Genomic DNA, 18,759 nt, shown 5'->3' with positions numbered 1-18,759 from the left:
GGAATAGATCAATCTTCTATTGTCCAACTCACGGCCCGCGGGCCAAATCTGGCCACTCACAGCTTTTGATCCAGCAAGTTTTGACCCACCTATTTTTTGTCACTTTTGTCATGCATTTTGTTTATTTTTTAAACCATTTTTTTGTGCTTTTCTATGACGGCTAAGTGACTTTTTTCTGACTTTTTTAGGGCTGTATGTTGACCAAAAGTGAGAAAATTATATGAGACGTACAATAATACACTCAAAGACATTTGAATTTTTCTTAATAAAAGCATGAAAAATCTTCTTGTTTTGCCCTAAATGTGATTCTCATTTTCCAGTGTGGCCCTTTGGGGCCCTATTTTAACTATCTAAGTGCCAAAAAACACTCAAGAAAAGTCAGAAAACACGTTCTTAATTGTTTTTTTTGGTGAACTGACCCTTTAAAGAGCACACCTGTAATTAGAACATACTCATGGTCTAATCAGGCTGCCAGTCTTACCTGATTCATGGTAGATAAGATATTGATTTCTAACAACAATTGTTTTTGTTCATTTATCCATCTATCACCTCCTCATTAAGCTTATCCTGATGCAACGTCACTAACAATGCTTTCTTTTCCCTTAACACCTCAAACACTATCAGCAAGCAAGACACCTGAGAATACAAACTCAAACAGACAAACAGAGTGAAAAGACAAAACACATTTGCAGAGCTCGGCGATGACTGGTCGCATCCTTGTGCCTTACAAATTGCATCAACTGAGATCATTAGCATGAATCAGCGTGGAAGCCTGACAAAGCATTATGAAAGGCTGCAGAAAAGCTGAAAAGAGGACCATTACATGAAAGCTCAGAGCGGGCCTATCTCTGGCACACACGCGCCGCCGCTGCACGCCGCGCTGTCAAAAGACTAGCTGTTGCAGTCAGCAGAGGAGTGTTGGGGCGGCGAGGCGACAGAGAGCGGGTGGTGTTTATTCTCCATGAAGGCGGCGCAGCCCCAACTGAAGGCCGGGCTGGCGTTGGTGACAGCGCAGTGTGATTGACTGCATTGCCTGTGGAAATGATCACAGAAAGCAGAATAAGCGCGGAGCCATCGCATGTCACCGTCCCCCGGTGTGGAGGAATACGCATGTCACGTCAGTCTGACGGTCTGTCTGAGATAGTGAGGGATTACATTTTTCTTATTAAAGCTGCACGAGGCATCCTGGAAGGTTGTCAAGCTATGTACATCAATAGGGCCTATTTTGTGGTGTGATGTCAGTAAACTACACACAGCGTGCTCACACCAACACTGGGGATACACCAGAGGTCACACATTGGCAAGGCCTTCTGCACACCGCCTGCGTGGCTTTTTATTTCTTTTCCCACTAGAAATGTGTCTTGCTGCTGCTGCTAGCCTAGTCTGTACACATGTATGTTTTCCATTGATAAAATGAAATAATATGGTTGTAAATTTCATGTTAAACATTAATATATACTGATTTGATAAGAGCAAAGACAACTTCGGCAGTACTGACCGCAAAATAGGCTACAGAATATGTGAGAGCAGATGACATTAAACCATGTATTAAGTTAATTTAAATAGCTCACATTACTATATTGTTTGACTGGTTAACTTCATTTAATGTTGTGTGTGGTGTTCTTTTTTGCGGGTTGCAAATGTTCCACCAGAACAAGTTCCTTCCCGAGACTATTTTGAAGAGCCACGCACACATTTTGACTTGTGATGGTAGAAAAAGCACAGCTGAAATTGATAACCTTAACAATGGCTCAATTCCATTGTGTGTCCCAGTGAGCTATTTCGGTTAGTCAGCATGCACAATCCCAGGGCCTCTCCTAATCATGCAGCCATGATTATTGGTTTTGAATACAAGTGTGCTTTTCCTACTCCGACAAGTCATCATGTCTGCTGTGAAAAAGGTCTATGTGTTGGCTGTGGAGTTAGGTCTGGCAATGCAGGACTACTAACTGGACGACGGGTAAGCAATAAGCGTCAATCATGGGTCAGTTTGTTTTAACGTTGTTAATTCAGGAGGGAATGTTGTCTAGGCACAGTGGCAACGCAGGTGTACATGTCTTCAATATGTTTCATTTCTCACCACAACAGAGAGTGTGGAGAGTGTGCAGCGTTTGTGTGTGTGTGTGTGTCATTATAGCATAGTGTGGTCCTGTAGCAGAAACTTCCACAGAGGCAGTTTTGAGTACTTTTGTTTGTGGACAGTTTTGTGGATTTTGACACTGCGATAGCATCACAACCTTGCAACAGGGAGTCACGAGGGGGCGTGTTGCGGCTGGTGTGATTTAATTATGTATTTATTTTTTTGTTTAAAGGTAATGTAAATTGGACTTTGAGGTTTTTTAACATTAATATGCGTTCCACTAGCCTGTCTATAGTACATGGCACATGCTAAGGAAAGCTCATTGTGGGACTGGCTCTAGTGGCTGTAATTCTGCACCAATGCTGAATTTCGGGAAAGAGACTTCAGATACAGTATTGGGGGACCACTAAGGTCTATATAAAAGAGACTTCAGATACAGTATTGGGGGACCACTAAGATCTATATAAAAGAGACTTCAGAGACAGTATTAGGGGACCACTAAGGTCTATATAAAAGAGACTTCAGATACAGTATTGGGGGACCACTAAGGTCTATATAAAAGAGACTTCAGAGACAGTATTAGGGGACCACTAAGGTCTATGTAAAAGAGACTTCAGACATGGTATTAGGGGACCACTAAGGCCTATATAAAAGAGACTTCAGATACAGTATTAGGGGACCACTAAGGTCTATATAAAAGAGACTTCAGATACAGTATTAGGGGACCACTAAGGTCTATATAAAAGAGACTTCAGATACAGTATTAGGGGACCACTAAGGTCTATATAAATGCACCCAAAGAGCACCATGTCATGGGACCTGTAAAGATTATTTTAGGCCTTTATTTCCACAGGACAGCTGAAGACATGAAAGGGGAAAGAGACACTGCTGTGTATGTCCGCCTGCTCTACCAACTGAGCTAACCCGGCGACTGCTCTAGTTGATTTATTTCACTTGATTTAATAATGAAATGTCAATATAAATGAATTACTTAACATACTTTGTTAGGATTGTGTATGAAAATATATGTCATTTGTCATGAGGCCAAACAGCTTCCAACGTTGAAACTAACTAAACCAGACTTACTGAGTCACTGTGTTTCAATGTGAGACTACAGATGTACAGTGCAGTTGATACATTCAACTTCACATCAGTCTTTCTGAGGAAAAAATATGTTATGTTCAAACAATTAAATGGATGCTCATGTTAAAGTCCTCTCATTTGACTGGGCTCAGTTTAACAGCATCACACATGCTGAACGACCAAACGCCCCTGACCTTCAACAAGAGGGCTCCCTTTGACGTGAATGTTGTCTGAATACATAAATAAGGCCCTGCCCCGTTACATGGTTCAGCGTCGTCGTTCCGGAGCACATGAATCTCCTGCAAGAGCAACAAGCCGCTTTGTGGTTAACAATGCTCATAATTTCTGCTCCATGAATTAGATTGGAGCAATCCGCTAATATAATAACCCATTTTATTTAAAGGCGCTTTTCTCAGCATTCAAGGACACCGTACAGGGATACGTAAGACATTAAAAGCAGCAAAAAATAAGGAATACTAAAACATTAAAATCGACAGAAGGAGGCAGAGCAATTGACATTAAGTGGAACAAGCAGTTTTAAACAGATGTTTTGAGTTGCAAATTGAAATGGAGGACTGAATCCATGTTTCTAAGTTGGGGTGATAATTAATTTCAGAGAAGGAGCAGACCTATACATATCTGATATATGTTCAGGAATACGTTCAATTCAATTCCATTTTATGTATGCAGCGCTAAATCCCAACAACAATGATCTCATTGTTACCTATACTTGATTCCAAGCATTCACCTCAGATACCTAATAAAACTATGGCGGGTCTTTTCTAGTTGAACTTACAGCCTTTTTATCCATGGTGCTGTGATTTCAGCTAATAAATTGGAGTAATGTGAACAGTATTTGTGGATGAGGCAGCCACTGATATTTTTCATGGTTGCACCTGAGCAAATTTTACTTTACAAATCTTTACAATTGACATCCAAACTGAAATCGGATTGTCTTTGCTAAACAGACTAGCTCAGCAAACCCAGCGACACCTTTCCCTGGGCGTCAAACAAGAGCAAATCAATCTCAAAGTTCAACCTTTTAACTCTTTATGGGAGCTGCCAGGTAATTGGCTGTGGTCGGTTATGCAAGCGTCTACTTGGAGATGGACCCTCTTTTATTGGCCCAACTTTAAGAGGCCTTCAGGTGGGACTGGGTCATGCTCCCATCTGCAGCTGGCCCGTGGCTGGACAGATACCAGGACAGGGCTGGTAAAGTTGGTTGATGATGGTGCCATGGTGAGCTGGACGGGGCTTTGCTTGAAGGCTGTCACTTTTACAGCTGACCTTGGGCAGGGACCCTTGCGGTAATTTATGGCAAATAATGTTCTAAGGAGTCCCATTTCCAAGATTCACTGTCACTTTGCACTCAACCATCACTCTGCCTCAAAGACAATCTGCACTCCTGACAGGGTAGTCCCATAAAAAATACTGCAGGCCACCTTGGTGTTCTATCCAATTATGTGAAGAGGGAATTAATGCTTTAAAAAGCTGCTAGTTTTTAACACTTATTGCAATTTATGCTACCTGTTTCATAGGCACATTAAAACTCACTGACTTGAGGCATCATTACTTTCTGTGTGGGCGCCAGGACGGCAGTTAACTGATAAAATAGTTACTGAATATTCAAATCTTTCTACAAACCTTAGTGCTACTGCCGGCAACATATGGAGCTGGAGGAATGTATTATAATCCCGTCTCTAGAAAGTAGGCTGAGCTTACTGTTGCTGAGGACTTTGTCAAAATCCACAAACAGCTCTCAGGTTCTGACATCTTGTGGTCAGAGATGTCGGTTCTGTGCCAAACTCCTGTTCTGAGAGGGAGCTGTGCCTGAGGGTGAAGCTTTTGATTTACAAGTTGAATCACATTCCAATGCTCATCTACAGACATGAGCTTCGGGGGGGGGGGGGGGGGGGGGGGGGGGGGGGGGGTGACCAAAAGAATGAGGTCAGAGACACAAGCACATGTCAAGTATCTGACGCTGAGCAACACTGACCAAGCATCAGGCCATAGTGGTCTCCTAATACTGTATCTGAAGTCTCTTTTATATAGACCTTAGTGGTCCCCTAATACTGTATCTGAAGTCTCTTTTATATAGACCTTAGTGGTCCCCTAATACTGTATCTAAAGTCTCTTTTATAAAGACCTTAGTGGTCTCCTAATACTGTATCTAAAGTATATTTCCCAAAATTCAGCCTTGGTGCAGAATTACAGCCACTAACCTTTACCCTTATGAGCTCATAAGGAGCAAGAGTCCAGATGAGCCCATCTGAGCTTTTATGTTCTCAAAGGCATACCCATTTCTAGCCACTGGGGTACCATAGGCAGGCATAGGTAACTCATATTAACGTAAAAAAAACTCATAAAAGTGACATTTTCATTCCATGGGACCTTTTAAGCAACCCCAATTTTGGTCCCAACCCCAAGGCTGAGAGAGAATGTGGGCTCTAAATGACCCACAGTACATCAAGACTCCCCAAGTGAATCCTTTTCATTAAACCCGTTGAACTTACATAAAGACATAAAGAGGATGTTTCCATTGTATTCGTAGGAGATTAATTGCTTTCTTTCCCTTTATCTTTTTACCAAGAGGCCGGAGTTCTGTTTTCTGCCCCTCCTTAACCTCACTTTGTCAAGTTACCTTTGTGACACTTGATGAGTTGTCAACCGTGAAATGGCGTCGTGCCTGAGGCTGAGAGACCCCGCAGGTGTGCGCAGTGGAGGAAGGTCTAGCAATGCGAGACTAGCTTTCATGTGACGCCACGCAGCTGAGGCTTTGATGAACCCATTAATTTTAACAATCCAGCGTACAAGGACATCTGTTTTCCTGGGGCTGTATCAGTGCTTACACAGTTACCTGATGCAAAAGGGCTAAAAGTGGACTGATGGTGACACTACAGTTTTTCACACCACCAACCTCTCCCCTTTTTCTCTCTCTCTCTCTCTCAATCAGAGCAACTGAGCAACCCATGCCAGGTCATGTTATAAATGAATGCATTAGCAGTCTTGCTTTACCTCCCGTGGCCTGATAAAAACAGGTTGCAGAATAGCAAGATCCACGCATCTGTGGAGGTGGGATAAGCATGAGTGGACACCGGAGCTATTTGTCATTGTTAATTATTTGACTGCTATAGCCCACAAAAGACAGCCAAACTAATTAACAAACCCAACTGGGAGAGAAGCAGGGGACACTGTGGACGCATTAACACAGGGGATTGTTTTGGGAGTTCTTGGGAAAGAGTTTGACTTCGTGAGGTTAAGATTAAAGTACTGTGGGAACAGTGTCATTATCATCTTATGAGAGCTATTTATTATTCCCACTGGGAATAAAGAGAAATCATTTTATGAGATTAAACATATTGTCGTTTTCTACATCTACATAATCAATCAAACTTTGATTTCAATCAAAATGTATGGATCACTTTTCATACATTTAAAATGTAGCACAAAGTACTTTACAGTTAAAAACAATTCCCCCCCACCACCTCCATCCCCATACACCCACAGACACAGTCCCACCATCAACATCCACACACACCCTCTCTCATAAATACAACAAAACTAACATCTGGCTGAGCATGGAAAAGCTAAGGTCAAAAGGTGGCTTTTGAGTTTGGGTTTTTAGACCTGAACCCTACCTTTCTATGTATTGTGTGTAAGTGACAGATGGTAACAACAATCTTTGGAATTGGTCCAGTACTAAGGTTGAACACTGTAAACGGCAGCCACAGACCGGACAGCAATGTAAGTCAATGGGGAAAAATGTTAGATTAGATTAGATTCAACTTCATTGTCATTACACAGGTACAGGTACAAGGCAACGAAATGCAGTTTAGGTCAACGTCAGTTAGCGTCAGAGATGGCCAAATTACTCACTTCCCGTACTCAAATAGAAGTACAGATACTTGTGTTAAAAAATACTCTGGTTCAAGTAGAAGTACTGATTTAACTTCTTTACTCAAGTAAAATTAAGAAAGTACAATACTTGGAAATGTACTTAAAGTATAAAAGTAAAAGTAGCCGTGTGAATGACAACCATTTATTAGAGTGCAAGCTGAGAAACTTCAGTGGACAAGGCTCTTCACATGCCATTGGCTACATTTTAAATGGATGTCTGCCAACAGGTCTAAAACATCACATAATATGATTATTGTAACAGAGACTGGGACTCCAGGTTAATAAGATTCTGACTGAGCAGCAAGATATGAATTCAGTTGTGATTCTGTGAGAATTCACAGATCCAGTTTCTATTTTTAATCTTCCCCTTCACATTTAAAGGAATCTACATGTATATGTTAGTGCTCAAATATGGCTTCTGGAAAGAAAATAAAGGATACGATATGAATTACTAAACAGACATTAATTAAGAAGTTCCCTATATATTAGAAATACGCAGTACATTGGCCAGGAGTCATTCTTGATGCGTAGTCTACTATCTCAAACATCTCTGTCAGAAAAGGACAAGGATGATTGGGAATCTGCATTGAATTCAGAATTGATGACTCAAACAATAATCATAACTTTTGCTAACTGTGTGTGTGCGTGTGTGTGTCTGTGTGTGTGTGTGTGTGTGTGTGTGGTTTTGCAAATAAATAAATAACTTAAAGGCTACCACACACAATGCACATAGGAATCAAATATGCTAGCAAATGACAACAATTAGCTCAATATTATTCCGTTGTCTTAATGCAGTCTAACTGTAGCATGTAAATAATGCACCTAAAATACAAACATGATCGAGGGCGTTCAACAATCTCCATTGGGAATCAACAGCCAGATGTAACCTAGGTAACAGGTGAAGAACACAAACGACGGCATCACTAGCTAACTGACTAAATTTTCCAGAACTACAGACCAACACAACAACAGGCTTAAATGCACTGACAACATGAGTTATATGACTTACAGTTCTCAGGGACTCACACACAATCTCAACTGATTATCCTCCTGACCACTAGTCGCTTTCTTACGGAGCCCCCCCTTGTGGTCAGCTGGGAATAAGAAAAACTAAACCGTGTGCACGGATTCATTATCCAATGAGCTACAAACAAATTCTTATCAAAACGAGCCATCTTCCAACCTGGAGAAATAAGATTGGTCTCCAGTAGCAGCCGACGGTGCTAAGACGTACAGCATATGAACTACAACACAACACAAAAATATCTGTTAATTTAATGATTAAATAAGGTAGTGTCTCCAAACTTATGTTTTAACAGTACGTGCTGTAGTAAAACTACAAGGTGGAGGAGGAGTAATAAGTAAGGAAAGAACATATTTAGAATACCTTTCCTATTTTCCTCACGTTAATAAATCCTTGAGCACGGATTGTTATGAATCCTTCTCTCATTTGACCCCAGGGGGGCTCCGTACTTTTACTTTTCTCTCACTTTTCTTTCTGTGTGGCGCGCACGCCCGCTTGCGGTGTGAGTCGCGTGTCTCCGACACGACGGCTTATTGGACAAAACTAAAGTAACGAGCCAGTTTTGTAAAATGTGAGTACAAAGTATTCATATTTGTGTTTAAATGGAAGGAGTAAAAATAAAAAGTCGCCACAAAAATAAATAGTGAACTGAAGTAGAAATATCGGAAAAATCTACTTGAGTACAGTAACAAAGTATTTGTACTTCTTTACTTCCCATCTCTGGTTAGCGTCCACTAAATGCTTTTATTTTGCCCCTGACAGGCTCATATTATTCTTTTAAATGTCTATAAAGGGTCCTTACAGAGATCTCCTTTTTTAAAACCTCTTTAAGACCTTTCTCTTTAACCAAATACAGCTCTGAAGTCGCTAGCTAACACATTTTTGCGGATGTTTTTATGTTTAAAAAAAGGATCCTTCTCTTTAAGAGAAAGTTTGACCTCCTTAGAAATCCTTTCCATAATGTTGTCAGACACTTAAAATAATAATCTGAACCTGTCAGCAGCAAATCAAGCACTTTAGTGAAGGTACAGTAAATACTAGTTGGACAATTGTCCTAATAACTTACATTGTAGCTTGTTTCGCCCCTGCCAACTGCAGAGATCTTGCTTAGTACTGGACCAATGTCAAAGATTGTTTTTCCCTTCAGTCACTTAGACACAAAAACATAGGAACGTAGGCTTGAAAAAGTAAACAGTTATTACCTTTTAACAGATTGTTTGTTTCGCAAACCTGTCAGGTTATAATGTAATTGACAGAATTCTTCAAACTTCTCTCCTATTTTGTGACATGATTACATTATACTGTTACTGCCATGCTTAGTCCATTTCTTTGACATCCACAGTCATTTTGAGACAGTCTTAATAAGTAGTTGTGGGTTGTATGTCTTGCCAAAGGACACTTCCACTTCCAGACTAATTATCTTTGCTGCGATAAACTACCTAGAAGACTGCTTAAGACTTTCTGCCAATGTTTGGTACAGAGTTAGTGTGCGTTGTTCCATGGGTACAAATTGTCAGGTAATCTCAGTGGGAACACACTGTCAACAGAAAATTATACAGTATTCCAAAGGAAAAAGGCAGGAAGGCTCGTTTGACCAGGGCACAGGGTATAGAGATACATTTCTGTGTTAGACTTGAAAAACATGTTCAATTTAAGCAGCTAAAACTCTAAAGGGTGGGAATTAATCTATAACACATGCGTCAAACTCAAGGCCTGCGGGTCAAAATCCAGGCAGGCCGGCGTAAACATTAAGATTTACAATAAGTAAATGCCCCCTGTTTAGAAGAAGTCTCCCAGCTAATCCTGCTTTGTACTGACCAAAGTTGGAGAAAGAGTTATCAAGCTGATGTGATCTTACCTAGCTACTGAGCATGTGCGACTCCCAACAAAGATAGGATATGTCAAGATTGGGAGATGTCTCAGTCTGTAATTAAAACCGAGACCTAAACACACAGGTTGAAAACAGGATCTGCAGAAATATGCAGTAACACCAAAATATGGTGTTTTTTTTTAAAAAGTAACCATGTAAACCTATTCTGGTACAACCACAAAATACAGTTATGAACCTGAAAATGAGCATAACACAGACGCATTAAAACACCCAACTGTTTGGATCCTTCCTCAGTAAAATGGGAGGATTTGTCTGCATTGAGTACATTTAATACTTTCAGTACATTTTCCTGATGATACTTAAGTAACATTTTCAATGCCAGACTTTGACTTGTAAAAGAGTATTTTAACAGTGTAGTATTAGTACTTTATTCAAGTAAAGGATCTGAATACTGCTTCCAGCGCTGTCATCGTGGTGCTTCAGTCATGGGATACAAACCATCCACTCAGTTCAAGCCGCTCCCTTCTGGTCGTAGATAGATACACTAACTCATTCATTCCTATGGCAATAACCCATTAAATACGGTGTAGGGAGGGGTATGACTGAAGAGTTATGTTAAGTAATGGGCAGTAGTTTTATCTATTTATTTATTTATTTATGATATTGTGTAATATATGCCCTCTACTCTATTCTATTTATTGATGTGGGTATGTTATGTGTTAGATAAATGCTGCTGTAGATTTCTGGATTGATTTTCGTATATTGTGGAATATGTGTCAGTATGCCTGTAATGTTTAACAAATTGCTTCTCAGGGACAAAAAAAGACAAATAGAGCACATGCAGAGGTTTACATACAATACACTTAAAGGATAATTTCAGCTTGTTACAACAAGTGTGTGTGATTACTGTATTTTTGGGTGTTTGGTATTTTGATCAGCGGTGATAACCAGTGGTGGAAGAAGAAGTACTAAAATCATTTACCTAAGTTAACACACTAATGCTACACTGTAAAAAAAACTCTTAGAAGTACGAGAACCACTAGTTGAAAATCTATGTTCTAATAATTTCAGCTGGACTTGTAGGCCTTTATAACAACAGTAACAATATTAATAAATTACAGCTTAAAAGTACAGCTTTTGAGTAAATGTATTTAGTTACATTGCACCACCGGTAATAACAGTACACTCGCCAACCAATCACTGAGATCTGGGTCAGGTCATCCAAACCAATCAGCAAAATATGCAGTTTGTCAATGCCACACATATTAGCATTTTTAGCATTAGCATCTGGCGCCTTTTTTTCTCAGCAGATTTCACGACTTGTCATAGCAGGGAAATCGCCTTTAACAATAAATCAAGTGAAATGAAAACAAAATCCAAGTTGTCAAAAAGTTGCTTGGTCACCAAGGAAAGTTTAGAATGGAGAGCGACAGACAGCGCGAGGGGAAGACAACAGACGGACAGGAGAGGGAAAGAGAGACCCAGAAATCGACACTGCATCAGAGAGAGCGTGAACAGATGCGTTATCTCCTTTTGACTCACAGCCGCGGGGCATCCTGCAGCTCTCTCCCATTTCTCTTCCGTTTCATCATGTACAAGTACAATGTCGCCGTTAATAATTAGAGAGGTGGAGTAAGACGCCGCCGATTCACCAGCGGAACAATCGGTTGCACACAGAGCCGTCTCATTTTAATAATTCAAATCAATTTATCCTTGTGCATTATTTGCATAAAGTAAATTAATTTTTGTTCTGCAAGGCTTGGCAAACACAGGCCTCTCACCGCACTGTGTAAGCATGGTCATGATTGGTAGAGTGTGTTGTCTTACAGGAGCGGTAATCTCAACGCTGCGGCAGAGACACGGAACAGCACCGGTTCCCTGCCCTGTGTATGATCCTATCATGTGGGATTTACTGGATGTCCTCCATACGAAGTCACTCTTTTATGGGATTAAAGTGCTCCATAGTCCATGACAGGGGTGAAGCGGCGGAGGTTGACCCTGAAGGCCCTGACCTCTGGGTTAGCCTTCAGTGCTGTTATCACAATATACTCCAGTCACGGTCTCAGCTCTGCCTCCTGGCCCCCTCTGAGGCACAATATCATTCTTATTGACAGCCATTGGTATGACTAGGGTCCAAGTCTAGTGGTCTAGTTCAGGGGCCTGCATCATTTTTCGGCATATCTTTTTAAATTCACATTTTAAGGATACTTGCATATAACCTGATACCCGTGTGTTTCACATCAAAATGTTCAGAACAAACTCTGCTTACTGCATAGCGAGGCCCAGATTTGTTCCAGAGCCGTGCATGAGGACATAATGTAGCCCTAAAGCTAAGAAGGCAATGCTTGCTTTGTTTAAATATCCAAAATCTCTTGTGAATACTTACCTACACTCAGTTTATTTTGGTGCTTGAAATTAGTTCACAAAAGTCTCAGGTTCACAAAAGTAGCCATTATAAATGAACAAAATAGTAAATAAATGTCTAAAATGAAATTTTGTAACATCGGTTTTGAATGGGACTGTTGTCAAATATCAAAAGCCAAAATATGTGTCAGACCATTTTTAAAGAAGTAGTGCACAGTGGTGCTGCAGAGAAGTCCCCGCCTAAGAATCCTTTCGTTGGTATTATAATCATTTACATTTTAATATTTTTTCCCTCCGATATCGTGAATCATATATCAGTCTAAATAATCACAGTTAGATATTTTTATCTAATTGTGCAGCCCTAAAGTTTGACTGTAACTATGCTATGCTCACATTTGGGTGTTGCTGCACTAAATAGACGCATAAAGTCAGAAAGTAGTGGCTATCTACTCACTTCTAACTGTTAAGCAACAATCATTCAAGTTGAGTACTTTGTTTTCCTGCTCAAATTTTGCGCGGATTTGGGTACCGGTATTTGGTATTTTGTACAGTTTTTTTTATTTTTCACAACATTTTTAGGGACTTTTATGAATTATGTACTGGATCCAGATTTCCTTCTTTACTGGAATTATAGAATTATATGTGCCGTGTGATACCAGGTCAGAAACAGCACGATTCTCCCCCTCCACTCTCCGAGTTCTGAGCAGGCAAAGACTGAAGACACTCCCTTAAAGATAGATAGGAGCTTAAATGTAGAGAGCAACTCTGTATTATTTAAAAATATCAACTGTTAAGTCGGAATGTGTTTAAATATGATAGATGAACTTCTGTCTCTCCCAGTCTGACAAGCATGGAGATTCATTGGCAAAAGATTTACTGAATATTGCAATTAACTCTCAAAAGGTGTTTCTGTCTGTCTCTCTCTCTCTCTGTCTCTCTCTCTCTCTCATTGGCTGACACTTGCGCTGATGAAGATATTTCAAGAATAAGCTCATATTGGGCCAAGCCCCACTGCCAATGACCTGTCATGAATCATTAATCAATAATCAGTCAGGGGGGGGGGGGCATTTAGGAAATATTGAACTACACGTAATTCAGCTTAATAAAACATCACATTCTTTATTAGTTTCACTTGTTTTTGTTTTAAATGAATTGTAAAATCTAATACAACAAACATTTTCTATAGGATCAGTCTGACACAATTTCAGTGCTGGTTCCATGGTAAGATGGTGATGGTATCACAATTTTGAATAGCTATCATGGAAACATGAATAGGGCATGTGACAAGGGCTGGGAAGATAGGCAGAACAGGCAGCCAAGTGACAGTACTCGGATCCAATGGAAATCCTAATTGTCAGATTGACAGCGCTCTAGCCCAGTGTATGTGGGGGCGGGGGGAGGGGCGTCGTCCTATTTTAGGGGGGCCGGTGCCACCACGCGACCGAGTCTTTTAAAAATGCTCTATATAAATTCCATGTATTATTATTATTATTATTATTATTATTATTATTATTATTATGATGATGTGAGAACATTGCACCTGTGCATGCAGTCTCCCAAACTGGGTGCCAGGGGCTGCATCCCATTGGTCTTGCAAATTAAAAGTAGATAAGCCTTTTCCCGGGTTGGGAACATAAAAATTAGCAAGTGGGTGTGAACAGACATTGGCATGGTGTGATGGTTTGTAATTCAAAATGAGTAGAAGCGGGGCATTTGTTCATTTCAAAGTTCTTTATTTAAAATGTCAAAACCAGTTGATCCATGTGCAGGGTTAGGACATCAGTGTGTTGTTTTTCTGTTAATCCTTCTGTTCAGACTGGTTTTGATTGTGTAGGCGGCTTTTTAAAATGCATCCAATGGGTCTGTTATAATCTGCATGATGAAGACTCAGAATACATATTAATATTAAATAAAAACAGGTTTTTCATTGTTGATGCTGTGTCTTTTGGACATGCATGAAATGTTACATATTTGTTAAAAACCTAGAGGCTAACTGCATCCAGCGGGTTTTTATTAAGAATATCTGCATAGTGGGTAGACGAGAAGTAAGCAGATATGACAAGATAGAGAAAACACTGATGCCAAAAAAAAAAGAAATTATATAAAATAGGGATTGTAATTTTTGGGCCAATATTTCCCAAACGTTGTCAGAAGTTCTAAAGACCAGACCCAGGTTGCTGTGTTTGGGGTAAAAGAGGCCAAAACATCATTATCAAATAATCAATAGTATATGATACATTTTTTGTGCAACCCGCTCTCCCTCACAACTCGTAAAATATGTACGCTTGATCAATGGCTCTCAGCATCAGATACGATGGAAAATTCTCCCTATGGCGTCAAAATGGAACGCATCGGGCAGTGCAGCAGCTCCGAATTAAAGTTCCCATGGCATGAACATTTCACTTTATGAGGTTTCATAACGTTATTCTTTGTTCCCACCTACAGTTTGGGAACAAAATTGTTCCCATTAGTCTCATTCCAACGAGTTAATGAACCACTGAAACGATTTTGGAAAAATTATTTTAAGGTACAATAGAATCTTTGGTGTTGGATTCATCAACATTGAAATCAATCAAAATCAATAAATAAGGTATCTGTTGTACTTCTGTGTTGCAAACTGGAATGCAATCAATGACAAAATGATGCCATGTGACAGAAAAATGTTGTATGGTGTATCGTAACAGCCTTTTGATTGTCTATTTGTTGAAGTCTAATTTATACTCTCTGTATTATAGACACTGGATGTGCTTGTGTGCATGAAAAAGTATGCGATGCAAATCATCACCTCTGGCAGTCATGAGGAATAGAGGGTACGTATTGACATCTTTTATTCACACGGCACCACACCCCTTACTCCTGCTGAGCAGCTAAACAAAAAAAAACACTATCTTGGAGAAGTAGAGGCCATTACAATCCATACAAAATCTTTATAATTAGCCGAAATTGTCCAACCCGTTCCCACTCGTAAAATACTGACGCTTGGTCAGTGTCTCTCAGCGTCAGATACTGACATAAAAATCAATCTACAGCGATGAAACGCAATGTTCTTTTTAATTACTCATAACATGATTGATTCCACACAATGCTCATTGGCAAGTACAAATCTCTAACTTTCATTGATTTTGGGGTGTCTTATTCAATTTTATGACTTTTGAAAAACAAATTGAAGTGGTTTTGAAATACTGTTGTATTGAGTAAAAGTTGACATATTCCAGTCTGTGGTTATCCACATACATTGCTTTAATTTTAGTCTAAATAATTTCTAATTTCTGCTTTTCTAACTCAAACGTTAGGTTTAATTTCCTATAAATGAAATTTATTGATCATGAATTCCAACAGTAATTGTAAAACTAGAGTTAAGTTAGTCTTATGTAAAAAAAAAGCATCAAAAGTGTTGAAAAAAGGCTCAAAAATGTAAGAAAAAGTTTAAAACATACATAAAAAGCATAAAAAGTGTTAATTTTCTATTTTGACGGGAAGACAACACAAGGGTTAAGAGGGACATCGGTAGAGAGTATCATGCGCTGGATTATAACGCAGGTTTGTGCCCCATTCTTGTCCAAGGAGTCACTAAAACCTTCATGTTATAACCCAACCCACCATCTTTTCCTAAACATAACTGTCCCGTTCTTGTGCCGCATGTCGATCAGTATACATCCCGTCACAAGTGACGCCAAGAGTCCCGACGCTTAAGGAGACTTTCAGCGTGAATAACAAACGCCAAAGTCACATGACCTGGCGTCCGTCGTATTTTACGTAATTTGGGGATTGAGAATGTGTTGAACTGTCTCTTACTCATTATGTTACATGACATGCTGTATACATTTGTAGCTTAACAAACAAGAAATATTACGCTAAACAGAAGTCTAGATACTTTGAAGACACCCCACTGTGCTCTTGGAACTTGTAATGGGCATTTTTCACAGTTTCCTGACATTCTGTTGACAAAACAATTGAGCAATTCACTGACTGAGTAATCCAAAAAGTAGTTGATGCAGACGATATATATTCTAATATGTCACCAATAATTTAACTGCAGGGTCACACATAATGAATTAGTATTTCAGAGCAGTGTTTAGTCAGACAAGGTACAATTTTACGGACAAAATACTAAAATTTGTTTTTTTTGTAAAAACTAAAAGGAGTAATCTAGTGATATAGTATTATAGTACATAATAGCACATTCCACCACAGGCTTTCTTTTATGAATGTATAGTCTCCAGAGTCCAGATAACAGTAGTTTCCAGAAAGCTCTCCAGAGCCACAGAAGACAATGTACAGCAGTATGTGCAGGCTGAGGAATACTCCTCATGATGATTAAATTCAACTTCATATGTACCAATGGTGGAGATTCCCTGAAGAACACAGAGACAAGGTATTAATACCTGGTTCTCTTTACCTTAATCTTCAGCTCTCTATGAACTCCATAGGTCACAATTTCAATTTGACATAAAAAAAGTATTGAAATTAGCTTTCGATTTCGACTATTGCATATAGGAGACTCGACCCGCCTACGTGGGAAAGTCTGAGGGGGAAAAAACAGATTCAGCGTGGCTTACCGGCTAACAGTAAGCAGCTAAAGACACAGACTTGCGTTGGCTTACCGGCTGGTATGAGACAGCTAAAGACACAGGGGAATGTTAGAGTTAATGTTAGAGTCATTTATGTGAACAAACGACAGTAAAGCATGTTGGCCCTGACAGGACTTCATTGTGCGTTCATGTGCACCTTGTTAAACTAAAGCTGCATTCAAGTGCCCTTTGTTAATTTTGAGGGACTCAAACTGTTGTTGCAAATTACTTATCTGCCATCTACTGACTCTAAATTTGGCATTGCAGTCCCTGTTAGCACTCTTGGTGTCTGCTAGAATATGTTTACATATTCTAAAAAACATGTGATTCTCATACTGCCCCTTCATGCAGCTCCTCTGCCTGGAACGTTCTGTTTGAGCTTTTAGTCCGCCATCCTGAAAAGTCCAGTCTAGTCTGATTGGTCAGCTGGCTCACTCTGTTGTTATTGGTCAACCACATTCAAAACAAGCCACTGTACAGGCTGTGGTTACTCAGACAGCACAATTGGAAAAACTGGACTGGCTTTCTCAATCAATGACATCGTTAATTGAGGGATTTCACAGCAGCATTTGGAGTAATACTTTATAAATCAATTACATACACAAAGTATATAACACAAGACTGGGAAAAAACAAAAGTATAATAATAGGGGGCTCTTTAAATCAAAAGTCAAATCAAATCGTGGTTTTAAAGAATCGTGACACCTTTATGACTGAACTTTCAAGCTTGCCTATTTTCAGCGTAGACATCCCAGTACAAAGGAACACTTCGGGTAAGAATACATAGTTGGGTAAAAGTTTAATGTGTATAACATACCGTACCTAGAATCTACAAGTTGGACAGCTCAGACTAATATTTACTGTAGATCTGGTATCTGGCTTGTACACAGTAGGTGTACTTCTCTACCTGAACTTGGCTTTAGGCCTTGCCCTGTTTACTTGTCCTCAGATATCTGATGAGACCTGCTGCTGCCTGGCCTGGCACTTGATGTTAGTATAGTACCAACCTCAGCTGGGTGGTGGCGGAATTGAACCTAGGTATGCAGAGCAGTAAATCCACACCGTACCCATTCATCAATGTGACCATGTCACTGCTCGCTCTGCCTTTTCCCCTCCAGTTGAGCTGAACTAGTCCCTTATACACGTTCTGTGGTACATGATTAATCCTACCTCTCATATCTCTTCTCATGTGTCAGCACCTGCGCTGCTTTATAGGCTTATTCTGAAATGAAGTGACAATTCAGCTCTAAAATATCACCAAATTAAGACTGCTGCCATGTGTAAACAACGCAAATAATGTACTTCAAAACCCATAAATCTAATGGAAGGCGATGCCTAAGTCTCCCATTAAAACTTTGTGGACCCTGTAATATTGTGTGGTTGAGCCTTTTTAGCTGATTCTACATTAGTCATCTCTCAGCTGACTATTAATTGTTGATGATATTTGCGGTGTGAGTGCATTAGTTCTTGAAAGATTGTATTCATAAATCACACATGGAGTTATTGTAGTGTAGGTCATGAATAAACACGGCTATTTGGGAAACAGCAGATTTTATAACGGGTCATTTCACTGATACAATTGCATGTATGTGCAGGAGAATAATATAAGCATGTAACTGAAATGTCACTTTAAGATACAATTTCCTTATTGAACGCAAAAGACACCATTAAAAAAACTTGATTAAGTTTTTATGTTCTTTTAAATACGCTCTGACAGAAACAACAATCTTTAAAATTGGTCTAGGGCTAAGAGTGAACGCTGTAACCGGCAGCCAGAGATCAGGCTGCAATGCAACCCTATGGGGCAAATGGTCAATCATCAATTTGGTGTAATGGACGGGGGAAGAAGGTTGGACCCAAATACAGAAATAACAGGTGAGGTAATGAGCTGTAGTCTTTATTTGTCAAAA

General features: G+C 39.7%; 1 protein-coding gene across 3 annotated transcripts in view; it reads left to right on the top strand.

Annotated features, from left to right (window-relative positions):
* LOC117961961 (heparan sulfate glucosamine 3-O-sulfotransferase 5) overlaps positions 1-18,759 on the top strand; it is an 86,476-nt gene that overhangs the window by 36,810 nt on the left and 30,907 nt on the right. For 2 of the 3 annotated variants that reach the window (XM_034901023.1, XM_034901022.1), the window contains one exon: positions 15,015-15,089. The exons of the other annotated variant lie outside the window; for it this stretch is intronic. The gene's annotated coding sequence lies outside the window, so the exon portion shown is untranslated. The remainder of the gene's footprint in view (positions 1-15,014; positions 15,090-18,759) is intronic. 3 annotated transcript variants of the gene reach the window in all.

Source organism: Etheostoma cragini, chromosome 18 (assembly GCF_013103735.1).
Source record: "Etheostoma cragini isolate CJK2018 chromosome 18, CSU_Ecrag_1.0, whole genome shotgun sequence".
Lineage (NCBI taxonomy): Eukaryota > Metazoa > Chordata > Actinopteri > Perciformes > Percidae > Etheostoma > Etheostoma cragini.
The sequence above is the reverse complement of the archived record's forward strand: the minus strand, read 5'-3'. Positions and strand labels throughout refer to the sequence as shown.